This window comes from Nerophis ophidion, linkage group LG25 (genome assembly GCF_033978795.1).
Source record: "Nerophis ophidion isolate RoL-2023_Sa linkage group LG25, RoL_Noph_v1.0, whole genome shotgun sequence".
NCBI lineage: Eukaryota > Metazoa > Chordata > Actinopteri > Syngnathiformes > Syngnathidae > Nerophis > Nerophis ophidion.
The window spans coordinates 31,202,602-31,208,263 of record NC_084635.1 but is presented as its reverse complement, the minus strand read 5'-3'; the positions used below and the strand labels follow the sequence as shown (position 1 = coordinate 31,208,263).

At 37.0% G+C, this 5,662-nt stretch overlaps 1 long non-coding RNA gene across 1 annotated transcript in view; it reads right to left on the bottom strand.

The window, feature by feature from the left end:
- Window positions 1–4,451, bottom strand: part of LOC133543132 (uncharacterized) — a 32,301-nt gene extending 27,850 nt beyond the window's left edge. Inside the window, exon 1 of the long non-coding RNA XR_009804318.1 lies at window positions 4,278–4,451. This is a non-coding gene — a long non-coding RNA (uncharacterized LOC133543132). The remainder of the gene's footprint in view (window positions 1–4,277) is intronic.
- Between the last annotated feature and the right edge of the window lie 1,211 nt (window positions 4,452–5,662).

Sequence of the window (5,662 nt, the reverse complement as noted above, 5' to 3'; positions counted from 1 at the left end):
GCAGAGGAGGGTGAGGCAGAAGGAGTCGGAGAGCTTGCAGCAGTGCCTGAAGAGTGAAAGTGAAAGAGAGCAAGACGCGGACAATGACGACGGGGGCGGCTGAAAAGCGACCGAAGAGCGAGCAGTGGAGGAAGGAGCTGAAAAATGACCCGAGCGCAGACAAGCTTTTATTGAGAAATAAACAAGAGTCAAACTTGCTCAAGCCTGTCCTTCCTTGATGGTCATGGGAACCCACACGACGGCGAAAGTCCGTCACAGAATGTTTTATATTTTGAACGTTATTATTAACACTGGAATTATTAATTACTTATCGGGTAAGCAACGTCAGCAAAGACTTATCTGAGAGCCAGATGCAGTCATCAAAAGAGCCACATCTGGCTCGAGAGCCATAGGTTCCCTACCCCAGGCATAAAGGGAAGAAGATTAAGAGCTATTCAGTAGGATTTAAGGTCCAAAGTATTGAATATGCAAAAAAGAACAGTAAGCAGCTATATTTTATTAATATACCGTAGCTGCGTGTGTCAAATATGAGTCATTAAATGACTCCCGCCTCCTGGTGGTAGAGGGCGCTGGTGATCCTTCTTGCGACTACTCGACTGCAGAAGAAGTGACAACAAACAGCGAGAGTGAGCAGCGATGGGTTTTTTTTCCCCTCTCGCTTGCACTTTTAACATGGAGGACTAAATATCTAAAATAAAACAGTTTTCTAAACTGGACTTTCAATCGAAGCATGAGGTAATAAAGGAAGATCTCCATCAATATGGAGAGACTTTTAAAACTGAAGAAAGATAAGGAAGACTTTTATAAACAAGTTATCGATGCTTTTGAGGTTTGTATATTGCCCATTCGTTTTCAATGTGGGGAAATTCCTGGTAATTTCCGGTAGTCAATGAATTTTTAAGAAAATTCCAGGAAAACCAGGAATTTTGAGAAAGGGACAACATGTTTTCTGGTCAACATTTGTGAAGAGGAGTGTGGGTTGATGGTTGAATCCGGAATCGAGTAAAAAAATGGCGCAACATTTTGAGAATTTAGGGCATCTATGAATATGTTATATTTGTTTGAATAGGAGTTTTCCAGAAGTTTGGGAATTATGGGAAAAACGTGAATTTTCAAAAATATAGGTAATACCACAATTATATTACATGAGGGGTCACCAACGCGGTGCCCGCGGGCACCAGGTAGCTCGTAAGGACCAGATGAGTCGCCCGCTGGCCTGTTCTAAAAATAGCTCAAATAGCAGCACTTACCAGTGAGCTGCCTCTATTTTTTAAATTGTATTTATTTACTAGCAAGCTGGTCTCGCTTTGCTCGACATTTTTAATTCTAAGAGTGACAAAACTCAAATAGAATTTGAAAATCCAAGAAAATATTTTAAAGACTTGGTCTTCACTTGTTTAAATAAATTCATTTATTTTTTTACTTTGCTTCTTATAACTTTCAGAAAGACAATTTTAGAGAAAAAATACAACCTTAAAAATGATTTTAGAATTTTTAAACACATATACCTTTTTACCTTTTAAATTCCTTCCTCTTCTTTCCTGAAAATTTAAGTCAATGTTCAAGTATTTTTTCTTTTTTTATTGTAAAGAATAATGAATACATTTTAATTTAATTCTTCATTTTAGCTTCTGTTTTTTCGACAAAGAATATTTGTGAAATATTTGTTCAAACTTATTATGATTAAATAAAAAAATAAAAAATCTGGCAAATCTAGGGAATCTGTAGAATCAAATTTAAATCTTATTTCAAAGTGAAGTGAAGTATATTTATATAGCGTTTTTCTCTAGTGACTCAAAGCGCTTTACGTAGTGAAACCCAATATCTAAGTTACATTTAAACCAGTGTGGGTGGCACTGGGAGCAGGTGGGTAAAGTGTCTTGCCCAAGGACACAGCGGCAGTGACTAGGATGGCAGAAGCGGGAATTGGACCTGCAACCCTCAAGTTGCTGGCACGGCCGCTCTACCAACCGAGCTGTGCCGCCCCTTTTGAATTTCTTTTAAAATGTTTGTTCTGTCAAATGAGAAGAAATAATGATTTGTCTTTGTTAGAAATATAGCTTGGTCCAATTTGTTATATATTCTAACAAAGTGCAGATTGGATTTTAACAGAGGTGGGACCAAGTCATTGTTTTGCAAGTCACAAGTAAGTCTCAAGTCTTTGCCCTCAAGTCTCGAGTCAAGTCTCGAGTCAAAACAGGCAAGTCCCGAGTCAAGTCCAAAGTCAAGACTGGAAAGTCTCAAGTCAAGTCCCAAGTCCTGCATTTTGAGTTTTGAGTCATTTCAAGTCCTTTTAACCCCAGACTAATATATTTACACAGATTGTGTATGATTTTAAAACGCTGTATGCATTTATTAAAACAAGTGCATTTGAAACTGCAGGAAAAAAATAGTGCTGACATTGCACTTCATAATAGCACTATTAACCAGTCATTTTAAACATTTAACTCATTCCTTTACAGAATAAACACATTTAAAAAAAAACAAGTGCAACTGTACTTATTTGCACAAACGTGTTAACATTGTATTTCCATGGAATATTGCATTGTAACTAGTTCAACAGCAGAGTCTATCCTGTTCTTACATCATTGATCTCATCTCATATTCTATGTGTGTTTATGTGTGCGTGCACATGAAAAACATAACAAATACATGAACATAACAATGAACAGAGTCGTACTTTTTAGATGTCAGGGCCCTATGGAATATGTACACATATTCTTAATATAGTGTACATTTTAACCGACCTTTATTTGACTATGTCTGTCTTTTTGTAGGTGGCTAAAATACGCGGTGCTGCTGACCGCCGTCTAACGTTGCGTTACTCTGTGTGATGCATTCACCAACGTAACGTTATGTGTAGGTACGTCATGCAACCCCGCTTAAAAAAAAATCACCTGACAAAAAGTATGAATAAAGTAGCGAACTGCAGTGGACGCAACAGATTGTAGTGTTTGCAATGACGTTATAACCATAGACATCTTATAAGTAGACACAGCATTGGCTGCTATTACGCCAGCAATTTGGCCGCCATCTTGAAGAGGCGACAAGGTGCCAGCGAGCAGCCTAAACCGACAGGTAGAAAACAAAGATGTCGGGCTGGTGTTCAGCGTTTTCCTGCTCAATTGAGGGGACTGTTGAAAATAGGATTCTGGGGCTTACTTTTCATAAGTAAGATTTAACATTAACGTACTATTGGTTGTATTTTGTGAAAATAATATCACCACAGAGTTGAGAAGGAGCAAAGATCTTCAATATTTGTATGTGAAAATCACAAAGAAATCTTTTGGGGGAGGATGACCCCGCCCCTACAGGTATTTGGTTAACAAACTTTCAGCCCCACCTAAAACAAAATTCACCAGCCACCACTGATTATGATGCATTCTCATTTTAGGCAAAATATAAGACAATACTAATTGTAACCAGGAATAAGTCTTCAAGCAACAATATTCAAATACTAACTTTGTTGGGTAAGACAGACTTTGGTTTTATTCTGAATCCAGTGAAACAGATTGGTGGTTTTAGTTCATATAAAGACTTTCAGGTGTTTGTATATGTTTAAGTATTTGGCAGACACTTTTGTCCAAACCAACATACATAAAAAATACATATAAAACAATTACTGTAAACATTATTATTTAAGGGAAGAATGTAATAGAAAATATCAATACAAAGTGTCAAGACTGAATAAACTCTCTGTTGCTGCAAAAACGGAGATGCAGTCTATAGGTCCATAAGATATATAGATATCTAATGTATTCATACATTGTTTATGTAGGATATACACATGTATATATAACTTAATCATATTGTTTCTTCAATTTAAAAATAGCTGACCGTTTTTTTCCCCTTCTCTGGGATTATTATTCCCAGTTTTGATCTTGGACGTCTGGTCACTTATAGTATATAAGAATATTATATTACTGTTAAGCAAACTATGAACACGCCAAAACATGTGTCCTTTATCATAGCTACACGTATGAAAAAAAAGTGGGTGGAAATGAGTGGTATTCAGTGAGGTAAAATGAATTAAATGCACTGACAGTTCATTGCTCCTGCCAAATAAATTGCACTGAGTGGAGTGGATCACCACTCCAAGATGGCGGCCCCGCGTCTCGTCTGCGCCATTAGGCAGTAGTGGTCGATGCTGCGTGTACTTATAAGATGTCTATGGTTCTAACGTTAGCAGTGAGTTTACAGCCTCACTGATTTAACTAAACAACAAATAAAAGTTACGTTACTCGGCCAACAAACGTTAGCTTTCATTTAAAACTTACCCTTCATTGTGCATCTTGAAATGTCAAACGAAGTAGGAAGTTGTTGCGTCTCCGTCTGTAATCTTCCAACCGCATTCTTTGCATACTGGAAATCGTTTTTTGTTGACCAACTCGTAGTTTTAATCCCCGAATGAAAATATTTTTGGCATACTTTTTCCTCACTGGCGGGTTGTTTGAGAGATCTTCTTCGTTGGTTTTCCTGCAATTTGATTGGCTGAATGCTGTGTGACGAATATAACGTGGATGTAATTTGATTGGCTGTTGTTCTGACAAGTAGCGCGCACACGCTGACAGACACGCGTACTCAATGGAAGATACGGAGCGCTCCTGAATAACTTTTTAATCGTTGGGTTTTGGGGAAAGTAGCAAGTCATGTCAAGTCAAAAGGCTCAAGTCCAAGTCAATGCACAAGTCATTGGTGTTAAAGTCTAAGTCGAGTTGCAAGTCTTTTTACATTGTGTCACGTCAAGTCTAAAGTCATCAAATTCATGACTCGAGTCCACACCCCTGGATTTTAACCTATTTAAAACATGTCATCAAAAATATATATTTATTGTGAGAAATAATTAAGATGATCAGTGTTTCCACAAAGAAAAATATCATTAATTATTAATAATAACATAGAGTTAAAGGTAAATTGAGCAAGTTGGCTATTTCTGGCAATTTATTTAAGTGTGTATCAAACTGGTAGCCCTTCGCATTAATCAGTACCCAAGAAGTAGCTCTTGGTTTCAAAAAGGTTGGTGACTCCTGCCCTAGATGATATGAATGGGTTGGAAAAATATTGACGTAGTAACAATTTTAATTTTAATTGGTCTTTCGGAATTCCTGGAATTTTTAGGACAACTGTGAATTAGACTAAAAAAAAACAAAAAACTTTTATTGTCCCAACTACGAAAGATGTTTTGAAGGTGGAATGGTCAAAATGAGTTGAAAAATATGGACTGTGAAAACGTTCCAGTAAGAAGTGAAAATAGGGCTTAGGAAAACCGGGAATTCTGGGAATGTATTTTAGTAGTAGTAGTTTTAGTACAAAAATAGCATTATTATAATTAAAGTGCTGTAAAAAAAACAATTTACATCCGAATCATGAATCTTATATATATTCAAAATCGATTTTAATATTTTCTCTTTTCATTAGATTTTTTTTTTTTTCTAACCCAGACCCTAGAGGGGTCGCCAAATAAAATTCTACTTGGGGGCCCCTAATTCAGCCAGGCCCTGGACAAGCAACTTGGTACTCTCATGACCTGTTGTACCAAATAATGTCTTATTTTGAGTTCCTTGCGTTTTTTTTCTGTGTCGTGTTTGAGATATTTTCCTGTGCTCTTATTTTTGGGGGCTCTTCCTGTTTTGTGGTTGTTTTGCCGTAACAGCTTAACGCC